Genomic DNA, 17,908 nt, shown 5'->3' on the forward strand with positions numbered 1-17,908 from the left:
TTGCCACTACCACCAGAGAACTTTCTGGGTGTCTGGCTGATGAGTCTTACCCACTTGCTCAGGGTTTAGCTGATCACCATATTTGGGGTCGGGAAGGAATTTTCCTCCAGGGTAGATTGGCAGAGGCCCTGGAGGTTTTTCGCCTTCCTCTGCAGCATAGGGTACAGATCACAGCTGGAGGATTCTCTGCATCTTGGGGTCTTCAAAGTATTTGAAGGCTTCAATATATGAGATATAGGTGAGAGGATTATTCTAGGAGGGGTGGGTGAGATTTTGTGGCCTGCACTGTGAGGGGGTTAAACTAGATGATCATAATGGTCCCTTCTGACCTTAAAGTCTATGAGTCTATAAGTGGGAGCCCTGGACCCTTTAGAATCACTCCTGGAACACTGGGCAGCATGCTCCAGAGCCCTGAGTCATGCACTTTGACCAGCCTGGCAGAAGGGATGCTGCACTGTCTAGGTGGTGCTGGGGACTGGTTGCCCAGCCCTGCTCCTTCCATATCAGGCCTCGCCCCTTCTGGGAGTGTGAAGCCAGCCCCATACGCGCATACATTGTCCAGGGGCCCAATCATCCTGTCTGCTCCCCTGGATAGTCAAGTTTTCCCAGTGTCCAGCCCTCCCAATGACATATTTTCATTATTGATTTTCTTCCACTGAGACAATAAAACCAGTGTAGTGTTCCTGGGAATGCTCAGAGACATTCTCCCTCCCTTATGCATGTCATGAGCATACTGGATTATTCTTCCAAAATCCCAGCTCACCAGGAAGTCAGAAGAGTGAACAGACAGGCATTCCTATCATCAGACCTGACATCACACTTCCCATGCTGTCTAGGAAGGAGGTATAAATGAAGGTGACCGTATCCTGCAGAGAAGGAAATCCATGGCCTAGAATATGTAGTTATGTGACCAGTATGGTGCTTCTGCTAAGTACCAGGACAAGCTGCTCTATTACCTCTCCACAAAGTCTGGTTTTACACTGGGTTTAGGATTTTTAGGCTTGACAGCAGAATTCATCAATGTAATTACAACAGATGGAAATGCAATGCATTGCATTCCATACCTCTCCCATACCTGGGGAGCTATGACAATCATATAGCTGTTCAGCCCCCTAAATGTTTCCAGTTACAAGAAATAATTTATTACAAGCCCTGAAAAGAAACACTGAAAAGTTGCAATTATTATGTTCTACTGTATTAGATTAAATGTTTATGGACATTTCAAAAATATATCCTGGTCAAACAGATGAGCCTGTGTAGTAACAACATGGAAACCATGCAGTTTGGGACTGAAATGTTTGTGGCATCAGATACTCAGGCACATACTTCTTTTGTGTATAAATAAGCCACTAGTGAAGGTGAATTGTGGGTCCCCCTTCTGTGCCAATCCCCAGAGAATATGAATTGTTCCAGCTTCCACCTATAGAAGAGTGGCTGTTTAGCTCAAGATGCAGTAGCTCATGCTTCTTATCTCTCGAGTTTCCAATTCATCCCAGGTGTGATGGCCTACACTTTCCTGCCATTCATGAGAAACACGGAGGAATGCCTTAAAATGAACCAGAGCCTGTGAGAGAGCATCTGCAATTACGTGTGCCCTTATTAGACAAAAGAGATGACAAAGCTTCTTATGATGTTTATCAATGTGCTCGCTCAACTTTAAAATTGAGCAAAAAGCTGCTGCTTGACACGTGATTCCTTAACTGCAATTAGTTGTATGACAGGCCTGCCAACATGAGGGGGCAAAGAGACCAGTTGCTCCCCAGGCCTGGCAATTCAAAAGGGCCCAGGGCTTCCAGCCACCAGCACTGCTACTGCAGAATCGGTTACAGCCAGAGCCCCAGGCCCTTTAAATCACCACCAGAACACCACATGGCACTCCGGGCAACTCTCAGGGCTGGGAGGGCCAGAATGGTATGTTCTGAGCGGCATGAAGGGCTGGCTGCCCAAGCCTTACCCCTGCCACAAACATGGAGTCGGGTCTCCCCTCCCCCCCCACCCCAAGTCTGTCAGCCACTCTGTAGTATGTGTATTTAATGCATTGTTTAGACTCATGTTGGCTAAAGTTGCTTAAAGAAGCAATTGGCAAGGTCAGCATTAATTCTTGGCATAGCTGCCCCTCTTACTTTTTCACTAAACCTTAAATACCAAGAAAAACCCTTGACTCATTTTACTTCTGGCATATTTCTTTATGCAATTGGCAAAAACCTTTGCATATGGTCCTCTGTATTTGTCCTGATATTATTAATGGCTTTGCAATATTTGATCAGCAGCCGGCAGAGTCAAAGACAAATCATATAATTTTGACCAAGACCACACATTCTCTTTATTAAAACCTTTTGCATTAAATTAAATGCTTGAGCATCTAAGGCAAGCCATATTGTAAGTGTTTCAGGACAGGAAATTCATAGAGCAGCCTCTAGTGGCTCAATTCAGCAATCTATGTCTATTTTGCAAAGCATGTGCTTAAGTCTCACGGATTTCAATGGAATTTAAGTGTGTGCTTGGACTTAAGCATGTGCTTAAGTTGTTGGCAGAATAAGGATGGACTCAAGCATATGTTTAAATGTTTTGTAATGTGTCAGGGATAAGTTTTTTATTTAATCATAACTAATCTCAACATTCCTCATTTAAATGAGTCCATTTGTTCAAACCCATAACTACAAACAAACATGATTGCAGTCAGTTAAGTTATACAGGCAGTCCCCGGGTTACGTACAAGATAGGGACTGTAGGTTTGTTCTTAAGTTGAATCTGTATGTAAGTCAGAACTGGCGTCCAGATTCAGCCCCTGCTGAAACTGATCAGTTTCAACAGCGGCTGAATCTGGACGCCAGTTCTGATTTACATACAGATTCAACTTAAGAACCCCAGGCATCCCCAAGTCAGCTGCTGCTGAAACTGATCAGCGGCTGATTCCAGGGGCTTCCTGTTGTCAGCCGCTGGTCAGTTTCAGCAGCGGCTGACCTGGGGACGCCTGGGGCAGAGCAGCTGGGGTGCTGCTGGGTTGGTCCAGTAGCGCCGCCGCTCCTCGGTGCTACTGGACCAACCCAGCAGCACCCCAGCTGCTCTGCCCCAGGCATCCTGATTCAGCCGCTGCTGAAACTGACCAGCAGTGGCTGAATCAGGACGCCTGGGGCAGAGCAGCTGGGGTGCTGCCGGGTTGGTCCAGTAGCGCCCAGAGCGGTGCTACGGGACCGACCGGCAGCGCCCCAGCTGCTGTACCACAGGCGTCCAGAGCAAAACGGCGGAACATGCGGTCAGCAGACAGCCCAGACACGTCTGGGCTGTCTGCTGCCTGCGTGCTCCGCCGCTTTGCTCTGCTTTGCTCCCCTTCTCCCTAGCCTGCAAACCAGGGAGACGGGGAGCAAAGCAGAGCAAAGCCGCGGAGCACACGGGCAGCGGACAGCCCAGACGCGTCTGGGCTGTCCGCTGCCTGCAAGCTCCGCCGCATTGCATCCTCTCCCTGGTCTGCTGGAGACCAGGGAGATGGGCCCCGTTCGTAACTGCGGATCCGACATAAATCGGATCCGCGTAACTCGGGGACTGCCTGTAGTTCAGTATAACTAATAAAAAATTAATTAAAATGTGGCAAATTCATTCATATTTCCCCTCCAAAGATATTTCACCAAATTCGTTCCTGAGGTAATTCCAGAGACTCATGTCTCAAATGGAAAAAAATATTAGAAAGTCATAACTATTTTACAGTTTGGTTTAATGCAAATATGACAGGAACCTTCTAAATGGATGTGGCAGAGATTAAAGAGCTAAAAATTAGAGCTAAAATATATACATCTGCACAGTGTGAGCTAAGGAACAAGGTTGTCAAAGGGAGAGTATTAACAGAGTCATATCTTCAGGGCATCAAGCACAGAAGAGAACATGTAACATACACTGACCAGTAGGCTGCGCACAATGGCGAGCTTAACAGTGTCATTATAAGCACAAGCTTAGACAAGTGAATCTAATTAAAACATCACAGTGCCTTCCTGATCCAAAATAGCTCATCACAGCCACTTGTTAACCAACAGTTCTCAGTGACAAACTGCTTTACGTCTGTCAAGGGGAGTAAAATTAAATGATAGTCCTTCCCAAAATTGCATCACCAAATAGAAACAATTCTTAAAATGGGTTTTTTGTCAGTGATATGACAGAAGTCTTGAAGTTAGAAGTCTGACTTCTGTTGATTTTATGTTTCATTGATTCTTAAATTTCCCCCTCCAGTATCAATTCCTGAAGAATTGCATTGAAATTTCTTAATAATGGTTAAACACCTATAAAATCTGAAGCAGACAGAGGAGTCTGAGACAGAATTTTATCAAGAACTGGGCATCTGTCAAAGACAACAAGCCCTCAAAGAACCAACCTCAAGGCAGATTTACACCTGACTCCTCCAGTCCATATAGGCAAATGTTGCTTTCAGGTCTAATCCTTCTTAGCTAGTGTCAATTGGCATAGTTCTACTGAGTTCAATAGAACCATACTGATTTGCCCCAGCTAATGATCTTACCCGTTATCTTTTCTGACCATTCACTTTCTAGCAATGAAAACTTAACTTGAAAATTAGACCATACACATACATTCAAACCATGTGATTCTCAATATGAAAATATTTGGGTTTTTTTATTCTTCATTCCTTTGTATCATAAGTGAATGTTATCTATGGTTGAATGTGTGAAAGAAAAGAAAAAGAAAAAGAAAAAGAAAAAGAAAAAGAAAAAGAAAAAGAAAAAGAAAAAGAAAAAGAAAAAGAAAAAGAAAAAGAAAAAGAAAAGAAAAGAAAAGAAAAGAAAAGAAAAGGAAAAAGGAAAAAAGGAAAAAAGGAAAAAAGGAAAAAGGAAAAGTTTTAAAATCTTTATCATGAAAAGTGAAGTGTGGAAGTGACTCATTCCAATCATCCTGTCCAAATAGTTTTATTACTGAAGATAAATAAAGGATTAAAAAACACTTGTTGACCAGTTCTACCTCCAAATGAGGAATGCAACAAAATAACACTGCCAGAAACAATGCAAACAACTACCCAAAATGATAAACACTACAGTCAACTATTTCATCTTAACCAATTCTCTACAAGACTAGATTCTGAATAATGAAATAAAAATATAAACCCTACACGTTTGCTATCCCTTTCAATGCAACACCAATTCTACATTCCAAACAACTGGCCAACATGTATCCCTAATGATTTTACATGGTGAGATTTAAATGTTATGTTTTATGTGGGGGTGGAGGGAATAGGCCTTTATCATGTGGATGTGGATGAGATATCGTGGAGAAGATTAAATCATGGTTGAACACTGAGAAAGATGAGGAGATCTTAATGTGGGATTGCCTGGTGGTTTCACTGATTGTGTTGCATTGCGTTATATACACTTCAGCAACATTAACTGGTTTATAGCAGTTTTTGTTTGGGATGCATCTACACACACAACATACTGAAATTTTCTATTATGTCAGTCAACACTGTCAATTATCAGACATGTGCTTCTACCACTACTAAGAGCTTTTTAAAAACATTTCTTTTTTGTCATTTTTTGTCAGCCACAACATAATTTTGAGAGTTAATTTGGACATCTATTTTAGTTTAATTTGCATGTTCACATTCAGCAATACTTCAAAACTCCTGTAGATTAGTAGGTTGTAATGTCTTGCCTCTGCATCCCCTAAATTCCTGAATTACTAGCCAATAGGTCATCCAAGAAGAAGCTTATATTTTCCTACGTATTTCAAGTTTTATATTTCTTTCCATTAAACTGTCCAGCCTTTCAGAGACATATTTAGTTTGGCAGTGACACTCTGGTGACTCATGGAATGAAAAGATTTGAGAGCAAGCTACTGAAAATGTATCCAATTTCTCCTTGTGTAATTTGGGAGCAAGCTACTAATAATACATGTAATTTTTTTTGGTTTAATCAGATGCATTATTGCCAAATATTTATCCAGTATGGAAGTCTTGTTATTCCTGAAATATATGAGAAAGATCAAATGCAAATATACCTGTACATTGGTTTATAAGATATTCCTGGCTCCTTTTCTAATTGTTTCTAGAACAGTCTCCTAAATCAATGGACCCTAAATGAAAGCATGCATCCCACTGAAACCTTTGCCAATTTGACCCTAACTATACCTTGGATGTTACTTTCCCATCATTTGTGTATAAAGAAGTGTGTTGTTAGAACAGCTCTGTCTTTGATGCTAGATGGAATATTCTATTGTTTCTTTTAACAAATTAAGATGAGATATCTCTCTTCACTCTGTCCTTTCTCAGACTGATGATCAATGACAAACTTGAGTCATTTTTCACTTATATGAGTACATGCATCTGAAAAATATAAGGCTGGAAATATTGCATAATATAGTAGTGCTAGTATTTCCCCTCTAGTATTCTTTATAACAGTTTACTTCTAAATTTACAAACATCATTAAGGCCTAGATCTTCCTACCTCATCCACACAAGTCTGATCCTGTGCCTTTCAGAACCACTCTTAATTTCATGGACATAACTCACACTCCACCATAGGCGTAACTCACATAAATCAGATTGCAGACCTGTATCTGCAAACTCGAGCTTGTATTAGTTGGGTCTGACTTAAGTGAAACTCTGCATGGACATAGGGATCTGCCCATATGGATAATGGTAGCTGAGCCTTCTCCTGCTCTCTTACTCAAGCAGAACAGCCAATGACTTTGGTGGAAGTTTCTTATGAATGTGAACTTCATATTGGTACAGCAGCAGTGAAAAGAGAAGGCAATTGCTGTGTATACAGATTGGACCAGGTATAAGGGAAAATGAACACCTACTTACAAAGCAATACATAGGGGCTATGTCTACACTGGCATGATCTTGCGCCAGAGCTATGCAAATGAGGCTAAGCGTGGAATACCGCCGAGCCTCATTTGCATATCTAATGAGCCGCCATTTTTGTGGAAGAGGCTCTTGCTCAAGAAGGAGCTGTCTGCACTGCCCCTTCTTGTGCAAGAAAAAACCCTCTTGCGCAATGCTGTTATGCTGATTATTTTCAGGCATAACAGCATTGCGCAAGAGGGTTTTTCTTGCGCAAGAAGGGGCAGTGTAAACAGCTCCTTCTTGCGCAAGAGCCTCTTCCACAAAAATGGCGGCTCATTAGATATGCAAATGAGACTCGGCGGTATTCCACGCTTAGCCTCATTTGCATAGCTCTGGCGCAAGATCGCGCCAATGTAGACATAGCCCGGGTGTACTGCTATGTATCATGGGAAGTCAACTATTGTATTTATCCATGTGTAAATATGGGGACAAGGTTTTGATACCTTTTCTACTACGTTCATATCTTACTCAATGCAATTTTCAAAGAGCTGGAGGAGACAATTTTATCAGAAGCCAAGATTAAACTTTGAATCTGGAAAGCATTTTTGTTGTTTTTATGTAAGGAGTATCTCCAAACCCATTGGACAGTTCAATTTGACAATTTAAATAAAGCACCTGTACTGTAATGCTGTGCCCCAAAGTACATGGGGGAAAGGGCCATATTTTAAAAAGCAAGTGAACTCTGAAGGACAATGAGCTGCACTGTTGGGAAGGACAAATAGGCATGATATGCATTTGGGGGGATTCAGTAGAGTAACAGATATTGGAGCTCTACTTGGCTCAGCCATGGACATGTATATGGCAGAACAATTGGTTGAAGAAAACAAGACAAAATTCTGCTTGAGGTCATAAGTAATTCATGTGCTGACTCAACAATGCAAGTCCCTTTACCTCCTTTCCTTCAGTTCTTCTTTTCCTTCAGGGTAATGCAACTGCTCCAAGGATAACCCCATTGCCTGACCTTCTGTGAACTGGAAATTGGAAATGCTAATTGCTGTGGTTGCAATTTCCAAACCAATTGCTGGGGCCAGGACTGTGCTTCAGTTGTTCAGATCTTGCCAATTTTTTTCAATAGTTACATTCTTCAAGAAGAGCCAGAAAATAGCACTAAAAAAATAAAGAGGATGATTTATATTTCCTATGAATAGATAAATGTGCAGTTTACTTGAATCATGTTATTTTCTTTGTCATTCTCAACTTGATCTTAATATTTTGTCTTGTACCATTTTGACTAGGTCTGGAAAAAATTAGTCTGTCTCACAGTGTGAAGGGAAAATTACGTTTAAGAAACTATAAAAGAGTGTGGGGGGTCAGCAATTTGAAAACTGAAGGTTGTGCTCTAGAAATAGATGCTCACAACACTGATTCTTTAGAAACACTGCTAACTTGCACCTCTGGACAAGTAATTGAAGTTTTTAAACACAATTTAAGCTTCACAAGCTGTGGACATACTAATTTGGTCACCTTAAAAGAAATAATTATTGCAAGTAATTCTTAATCACTGCAGTAGGTCAAGCCCTTTAATTTGATATCTGTTGTCCACAAAGAATGCTTTTTAGGTATTTTAATAAAATATTCTGTGAATCACAAATTGCTCTCAGGAACTACAAAATTCAACTTTCACAGAGATAACAGAATTTGACCCTTCGCTCTCCCCCCCCCCCCAAAAAAAATTGTAATACACCTCTATTGTAGCTCTAAGTTGAACATATTTGTTGCAAAGGCATCTTATTTTATTTTTCAAAACCTACCAAGTTGATACTATAAAACTAATTGTTATCACTTAGAATAAGCCTTCCAGAGAAAGGAAAATTGATGTGGGTAGTGCTGGTATCCTACTTTTCTGTGATTCTTCAAATGCAAATTGTGTTCTGGATCATCTCTGATTTCAGAAAGATTAACCTGAACTGAGTGAAAATAGATTGAAACTTTTTAATAAAACACATTTGATATCACCACCCAAAAGAATCAAGTAATAGATAACAGATTCTGAATATAAAGTTATTATTTTTTAATTATTAAACAAGATCAAAAACAAACAAACAAACAAACTTAAGGAACCAGCCAGCTGAATTATTTCAACTTCAAAGTCTCACCAACCCAGACCACCATGCCCCATCAGATCAGGCCCGATCACAAGTCCACTGAAGTCAATTAAAAGACTTTTGCAGATCAACTATTCCTTATAGTTTTTCAAATTACCATGCATTTAAAATTATTTAAACATAGTTAGTTGCAGTTCAAGACTATGATCAGCTTATAAACAATCCATGGAAATAAGATACTTTAATAATATAGGAAAAAAACTCATCAAGAGGTTTATAAGGCATTTTTATTTATACTGTTCTATATATGAGACTTAGAAGACATTAGAAAACATGCATTGTCTCATGCTTCCTGCATCAGTTGTTGTTTTCGTCGTATTGAATTTTTATCATCTATTGCTTGTCACTTGCAATCTTGAGTTTGCCCAAAAAAATGATTGACCACAATCTGTTTTAGAATACAGCCTGATATAGAATATTGGTTCATATTCAGCCTCCATTATTTTTAGTTCACTCAGGAAATGATTACCTTTCATTTCATATTTTACATATTTATGCTAGAAGATGTTATACTAAGCATATTAGAAGGTTTCACCTCACAGAGGACGTCAAGTCATAGAATCATAAAATACTAGAAATGGAAAGCACCTTGAGAGGTCATCAAGTCCACGCCCCTGCTCTCACAGCAGGACCAAACACCGTCTAGATCATCCCTCTTTGGGGTCTATCCAAATTGCTCTTAAATATCTCCAGTGATGGAGATTCCACAATCTCCCTAAGCAATTTATTTCTGTGTCTAACCACCATGACAGTTAGGAAGTTTTTCCTAATGTCCAACCTAAACCTCCTTTGCTGCAGTTTAAGCCCATTGCTTCTTGTCCTATCATCAGAAGTCAAGGAGAAAAATTTTTCTCCCTCCTCCTTGTAACAGCCTTTTAGATATTTGAAAACTGCTATCGTGTCCCCTCTCAGTCTTCTTTTCTAAACTAAACAAATCCAATTATTTCAGTCTTCCCTCATAGGTAATGTTTTTAGATCTTTAATCATTCTTGTTACTCTTCTCTGGACCCTCTCCTATTTCTCCACATCTTTCTTGAAACGTAGGGTACGTCTAGACTACATGCCTCTGTCGCCAGAGGCATGTAGATTAGGCTACCAGACATAGTAAAATGAAGCGGCAATTTAAATAATCGCTGCTTCATTTAAATTTACATGGCTGCCGCTTCATTTAAATTTACATGGGATGAGGTTTACCTGGGTGGTTGACAAATACCTTTGATGTCGACACCCGCGCGTCCAGACTATCGCGCTGAGCCGACAAACAGCTGATCAGCTGTTTGTCAGCTCAGCGCGGCAGCCATGTAAATTTAAATGAAGCGGCGATTATTTAAATCACCGCTTCATTTTAGCAAGTCTGGTAGCCTAATCTACATGCCTCTGGCGACAGAGGCATGTAGTCTAGACGTACCCGTAGTGCCCAGAACTGGACACAATACTCCAACTGAGGCCTAATCAGCTCAGAGTAGAGCGGAAGAATGACTTTTCGTGTCTTGCTCACAACACACCTGTTAATGCATCCCAGAATCATGTTTGCTTTTTTTGCAACAGTGTCATACTGTTGACTTATATTTAGCTTGTGATCCACTATGACCTCTAGATCCATTTCTGCGGTATGCCTTCCTAGACAGTTGCTTCCCATTCTGTATGTATGAAATTGATTGTTCCTTCCTAAGTGGAGTACTTTGCATTTGTCCTTATTAAATTTCATCTCATTTACCTCAGTTTTTTAGTACAAGTCAACTAACATTTTTAAAAAATCATTTTTGAACCAAAATCAAAACTTTTCATTAGGAATATGTTAAAACAGGACATTGTGAAATTTTCAAATATTTTTTTCCACAACGTTTTTTGAATCTGGAGATTTTTTTTCAATCAATCCCTCCCCAGATATAATTTCAGTTTTGATTAATCAACATTTTCAGACAAAAAAAAAAGTTTTGTCCAAAAATTCCCAACCAGTATTGAGTAAGTCTATAAATACCCCTGTGGGAGGAAAAAATTCTGAAAGTAGACAGCTTTTTAATCAAACAGACAAAAGCATAATAAGAGCCAATTACTGGAATCTAGTCAAATATTTAACAGTGAGAGCAGAGCAATTACCCATTGCAACAATTTTATTGGGAATGCAGTAGGACTCTCTATCACTTGAAATCTTTAAGTCAAAGACCAGCTGTTTTAAAAAATAACAAACATTCTGTAGCACAAACAGAAGTTATGGGCTAAATGAAGGAATTTCTTGGGAGGGTCCTATGGGCTGGGCTATTCATGAAGTCAGATTACATTATTATAGTGGCCCCTTCTGGACTGAAAATCTATGAACCTATTAACCTTAAATTTGCTCCTTTGTTTGGCTTTGAAAAAATTAATTCTATATTATGATAGTCTTTAAATATGCAATCTCACTTATTATTTAGAACCAGTTTAATATTCATTTTATGCTCAGTCAATGCATGGCCCCATGCCTTATGAATAACACACCATCCAAACACTGCCTTGACTAAAGAAATATTAATTTTCTCACAACCTTTTCTATGCTGCTCATCACTAATGCCTCCAAGTGTCTCACAAAGATTAATGCATCTAACGTTCACCTCTTTCCTATGATTATCCCTATTTCACACAACTGAGATACAGATAGATTACAGCCAGAATTTGCAGGATGTTTGCTAAAAGCAGATACACTACATTACTTGGACATCCAAGACAATAAATTGAAGAGAAGGCCCTGATTTAGCAAAATGTTTAGCATTTTAATAGAGCTTTAGATGTTTAAAATAGTGTACACACATCAACTAATTAATTTTCATAGTACCCCTGAGAGCTAAGTATTATTATCCCCATTGTACAGATGATGAAATTTAGACAAGGCCAAAAATAAACTCTATTATATGCAGCTGTATCTGTCCTACCCACTACTCCAGTGCCTCTTGAATGGGCTTTAAAATCTGGAACTACACTACTTGAGCTAAAAGGGTAACTAGGATGATGGCAACAGCAGTACTGAGTTATACTGTGTGAATCAACTACTAATGGACCAAGTATAACACACACAAACAGTGGTTTTAATGGTAGTAAAGTTTTAACTTTTGAATCTGCTGAATATCCCCCAACCACACACACACACACACACACACACACACACACACACACACACTCCCATCCATGATTTCCCACAATTGTAAAAATTTAAATCTATAAAAATACAGAAAAATACATGGACATCAATATTATTCTTTGAAATTTTTTGAGAGAGACAGAAATGAATTCTGCCAAGTCTCTATAGAGATTGTTGTTACTCCCCCCTACAATCTGTGTATGCACAGCGTAGAATGGACCTGTGGTCAACTTAGTAAGACATGTTTACTAAGTGAAATCCACCTTTGTGGAAGGCTCACACAAAGTAGTTCCACTGTGGAACACTCAGCAGAGGAGACTTACTTATAAAGCAGCATCACAAGTGCAGCAGTAAGTGCATCCTCATGCACAAAGGAACCAATTCTCATTTGCCTGAGAAAGCTTTGATACTACCGTGATTCCAGTTAACAATAATGCTTTAAGCCTCACTCAACCTCAGGAGATTGCGGCTAGAGCGGGTATGTGTAGTCACTAAACATGTTGTTTCAGGTTTTCTCATTTTTACTTCCTAGCTCCTTAACAGTTGTATCCAGCAGTTAACTCTAGTTACTGATTTCCTCTAATGGTTGTTTGTATTTTGCAGACCTCAGGACTATGGGTAGAACAATTTCTAGTTATTTTCCTAATAAGAATTTTGTATTGTTTTCAGTTCAGTGTTTACCGCATTCAACCTCTTTTTCAAGCCAACAAAAAAGCAAAATCTTTGCTAGTTTCCCAACTTTTATATTCTATAGAATACTCAGTATATCTCCTTCAATTCAATATAGAGTATTCCAATTTTATTTATAAAAAAAACCCTGTAATAACAACCCCTCTTTGTAGAGTATCAAGAACTTCTTAAACTCCCCATGCCTCAATATCTCTTCTCTATTTCTCTGAGCATCATTTAGAATCAGTAAAGCCCCCCACATTAAAAGTTGTCAGAGAACCTCAGAAAGGTTCAAAATTCATTTAGCTTTCTCATTCAATGTAAATTTAGTCTGGAAATCTCATTAAATCTGACTCTTTCCTATGATTTCTTCTAATTCATCGTTTTAGCTAGCTGACAAAAAGAAAGGAAAGGAAAGGACATGACAATCTTTTTCTGTCATTTGTTTAAAGTTAATGTAGGAGCTAGTGATAGTAACACTGAAAAATTTAGACACAAACTATTTCACCACAAATGCAGGATTTGCAGAAGTTGTGCAAATATCCCTCCCGGTATAATGTGTTTCAACCCTGAGCTGGACTGATTACAGGTATCTCCACACTGCTGGGGGTGAAAGTATAATTCAAGCTATCTACTCACTCAGCCATTGGCCACTCTACTGAAACTACTAATATGAGCACCAATTAGAGCCAATGGTTTTGTGATATGAATGCTTGCCCCTTAGGAACTATAACAGAAACTACTAACCCTTTTCAATGGTGTTCAGATCATAACACATTTCACTTATGAAGCCTGATTGGAATTGAACTGAAGAACTACAACATCCCCACTAATATTTTGAACCATCCCAATCCTCTGTGTGTGTGGAAGGGGTGGGAGGGGGAGCTTTTCTTCTCTCACCATTGTGTGCAATTCTCAAAAACTGATGTCTACTTTGAACAATTTGACCTGACAAATCAAGCTTTGCCCAATGAGTCCATCTTCATCGGCTTTGACCTGCATTCTTCTATGTTTTCAAATCAGGTTGATTATACATTGTGCAAAGATTTCATTTTTGCTGGTTGCTTATAAACTCAAGAGATGGGGAGCTAAGCAGGAGTATCTGGGGAATAAATATGTGGCTGCTTATGGAAGGGCACGCCCCATGGCTGGAGGAGATAGAGGAGATAGCTATTCCTTCCCCACTTGGCCAGAGGAGCTAGATTCCCCGGCTGCAGCCACAGAGCCAGTAGAGCTGACCCTTCTCTATTCCCCCTGCAGCCAGTGGAGCGCCTTCTCTCCTGGCAGTCAGAGGAGCTGGATCTTCTTCTGGCCAGTAGCCCCAGGGCCAGAGGAGCTGTCATCTCTTCCTACCCCACTCTAGGGTGGAGGAGATTGCTCTCCTTGCCTTGCCCCTGGATGATTCTGATTGTGTACATTCCTAAGGCAAACTCAGATCTATTTGTGTGCCCATAAAAGACCATTTCCTCACTGAAAGGCCTACAGTCACAAAGAAACCAGAATAAATTGACTGTCTGAAGCTGACAAAAGTCGGAATTTTGAAGTCCAGCCTCACCACCTCACAGCAAAGTAACAACCAAGGGCAGAGTAACAACCTTCCCTTTGAATCACCTACCTTTTCTTCAGTCCATGTCTCCTCCTTTGTATTATTCTAAAGAACTGCTTTGTGTTCCATTTTAGATGAATTTAAAATTACAGTAAATGTGCTAACAGCTGTTCTGTCTCAGTGCAGCCAGTAAGAAAGCAATCTAATGATCCCCAAGTTCACTGAGACTTCTGCAAAACAACAACAAGGGTCTGGAAGGCCCATGTTGCAAACACATAAAGAAATATATTGAATACTTTTCAAAGATATAAAATTCTTAGAACTGTTGGTCAGGTTTCAGTGTGTGAACTCCTGTATCCAAGAGGTACTGCTAAACAGTGTGATTCCAGTCAGAAGACTGACATCATGCTGTTGCATAACTTGTAACCATAGCTCTGTGGCTTCAGTAAATGCACTATGCATTCATTCAGCAACTTACAATTTCAACAGTCACATATGCTGAACAAAGGGATAATTTGAGATATTTCCTGTGAAATATGAGAGCACGTCCTTTGTTTCTTTTTTAAATTAAAGAGAGAGAGAGAGAGAGAGAGAGAGAGAGAGAGAGAGAGAGAGAGAGAAGAGGCTGGGAAGCCAGAATGCTAGCAATAGAAATTGGAATCCTTTTATTCACAGAATTGAGATGGCAGGTTTTACTTCAATACAATGCAAGGCTATGTCTAGACTGCAAGCCTCTTTCGAAAGAGGCTCTTTCGAAAGATACTTTCGAAAGAGCCTCTTTCGAAAGAAAGCGTCTAGACTGCACGCGGAACTTTCGAAAGAGCAAGCCGCTTTTTCGAAAGAAAGCACCCAGTGAGTCTGGATGCTCTCTTTCGAAGAAGCCCTATTTACATTCAAGAACGCCTTCTTTCGAAAGAAGCACTTTCAAAAGAAGGCGTTCTTCCTCGTGAAATGAGGTTTACCGCCGTCGAAAGAAAAGCCGCGTTCTTTCGATTTAATTTCGAAAGAACGCGGCTGCAGTCTAGACGCAGGTGAAGTTTTTTCGGAAAAAGGCTACTTTTCCCGAAAAACCCCCTGAGTCTGGACACAGCCCAAGTGTCCTCACCATTGTCCTGGCTGTGTACTTGAACCCTGACTTAAAGTGACCATCTCTAGGAATGAAAGAAATAGTTCATCATTTTCTATGCATATTTAAGCCATTACTTGGCCTGCCAAAATTATTCTAACTATGATAGTAGATTTTATAATAAGGATGCATAGCAAATAAGACCTATACTGAAACCCCATTTTGTTTCTGATAGGTCAGTAAGCAGCTAAAAGCCAGTGATGACTTTTCCCAATCTGGCATGGACTCAAAGTGATAACCAAGAGATTAAAGAGATTAATATTCATTTTTGAACATTTTTATTAGCAGTTTGACATGCGCTAGCAGCTTCTAGAGTTTCAAGAGAAAAGAGGTTTTAAGGAGGAGGAACTAATTCTGATGTTGTCCTTTTAATAAGCCACAGTAGTCTTAATTTTTTAAAACTATTGGGTCAAATCCTGACCTAGATTTAGGTAGCAGTAATCAACATGGTCATCACTGCTTCAGGAAATGGCTGAGTGATTGTCAGGCTTAGTTATTAAAGGGAATGAAGGGGATACCCAACAGTCTGACCGATTGTTTCTTTGTTGTTCCCCAAACCTAGGCACCCCTGCAATAGATTCTAGACCTCTCTCTGGTTCCTGTGAAACAATGGAAGCTTCTGGACTATTGGTTCCATCTTAGAGTTATCAAATAGAGACTATGTCTTGCATTAGGTAACCCATCTAGTTATCATAATCACCAATCAAGTCATGACACAGGCTCCAGCAACTTATTTGTACATTGAGACGACATTAGTTACATTTTCTCTCTCACCAAGCTGTAATAAGTGTTTGTCAGATTGAGCAGAGTCACAGTCTCTGCCCTTATGGCGGTGAAGGGGGTAAAAAGGGAATTAGAGTAGATTACTTACAATGCAAATGTGTGTTTAGCCATGGTTACATATAATTTCAAATAATGCCAAAGGGGGTGCCCCAAAATACACCAGCATCTGGTTTAGAATGGACTACAAACTTTGTGACAAAGTGCAAGAGTATATGAACTTCTCTGACATCTCCAGAAACAAGATTATGGGTCTGATCCTTCAAGCACTTCACATTCACAAATCCCATTTAAGGTCAACTGGAGCGCGTACACATGGCAATTCAAATATCAGGCCTTTAGTTACTTGATTTCTCTATATGTAACATATGGACAGTTTTTATTGCTTCTGATCAAATTCTTATATGTACAAAACAACTTATCCATAGTTTTAAGTCTATAAAAGGAAAGTGTTAGCTTTCGAAATGGTCAAATTCAATAAGGTACCATTAAGGCTAACTTTGTCCATACCCATACAATTAATGAATCCACAAGTGGGAGCTGGGAATTGAGAAGGAGGAATCTAGGTATTCATGTATTGAGTATTTTTGAGATCCACTGATTAAAGGACAATATAAAAGGAGATTATTATTCATATTATTAGGTGTAATGAAACTGTTATACTAGACACAATAAGGACCAATTGTTATTTTTCTACCTTATCTTTTTTTTGTTGTTGTTCTTGAGAATGTTTTCCATCTGATATAAACTCTTTTTTCACTTTAGAAATTCATTGATCTATAGTTGCATTGTTGAAATAAAACTACTCAAAATTTTAAGCAAAATGCCATATGAACATGCTGGGAAACTGGATCTTATAATCAGCTACCAGAATGAGCCCAAGCAAATGCAATAAATAAATTAGCTACAGCTTTCAAAAAACAAGTATTATATGTCATGTGGTTGCATACAACCCTTCTAAGCTTTTAGTAAATTATTGCACTATTATATCACATTTCCTGGAAATTAAATGTGTGACACTCTGGCAGTAATACTTCCAACATAAGGAGCATGGGATTGGGCCCATAATTTGCATTAAGATGTATTCTTCATACAAAAGGAATTATATTAGTGTTGGTATTCAATTTAATATTTTAGCATTTATTCTTATCAATAAACTAGGCAAATACAACTTGGATGGGGCTGCTATAAGGTGGGTGCATAACTGCCTCGATAACCATTCTCAGAGAGTAGTTATTAATGATTCACAGTCATGCTAGGAGGGCATAACAAGTGGGGTTCTGCAGGGGTCTGCTTTGGGACTGTTTTTGTTCAATATCTTCATCAACAATTTAGATGATGGCATAGAGAGTACGATTATTAAGTTTGCAGATTATACCAAGCTGGGTGGGATTTCAAGTGCTTTGGAAGATTGGGTAATAATTCAAAATGATCTGGGCAAACTAGTGAAATGGTGTGAGGTAAACATGATGACATTTAATAAGGACAAATGCAAAGTACTCCACTTAGGAAGGAACAATCAGTTTCACACATACAGAATGGGAAGCGAATGTCTAGGAAGGAGCACTGCAGAAATGGATCTATGGGTCATAGTGGACTACAAACTAAATATGAGTCAACAGTGTGACACTGTTGCAAAAAAAGCAAACATGATTCTGGAATGCATTAACAGGAGCGTTGTGAGTAATACACAATAAATCATTCTTCTGCTCTACTCCGCACT

General features: G+C 39.4%; 1 protein-coding gene across 2 annotated transcripts in view; it reads left to right on the plus strand.

Annotated features, from left to right (window-relative positions):
- The window catches only part of IGF1 (insulin like growth factor 1), an 86,349-nt gene that overhangs the window by 15,208 nt on the left and 53,233 nt on the right, over positions 1 to 17,908 (plus strand).

This window comes from Pelodiscus sinensis, chromosome 1 (genome assembly GCF_052426305.1).
Source record: "Pelodiscus sinensis isolate ZL-2025 chromosome 1, ASM5242630v1, whole genome shotgun sequence".
Classification (NCBI taxonomy): Eukaryota; Metazoa; Chordata; order Testudines; family Trionychidae; genus Pelodiscus; species Pelodiscus sinensis.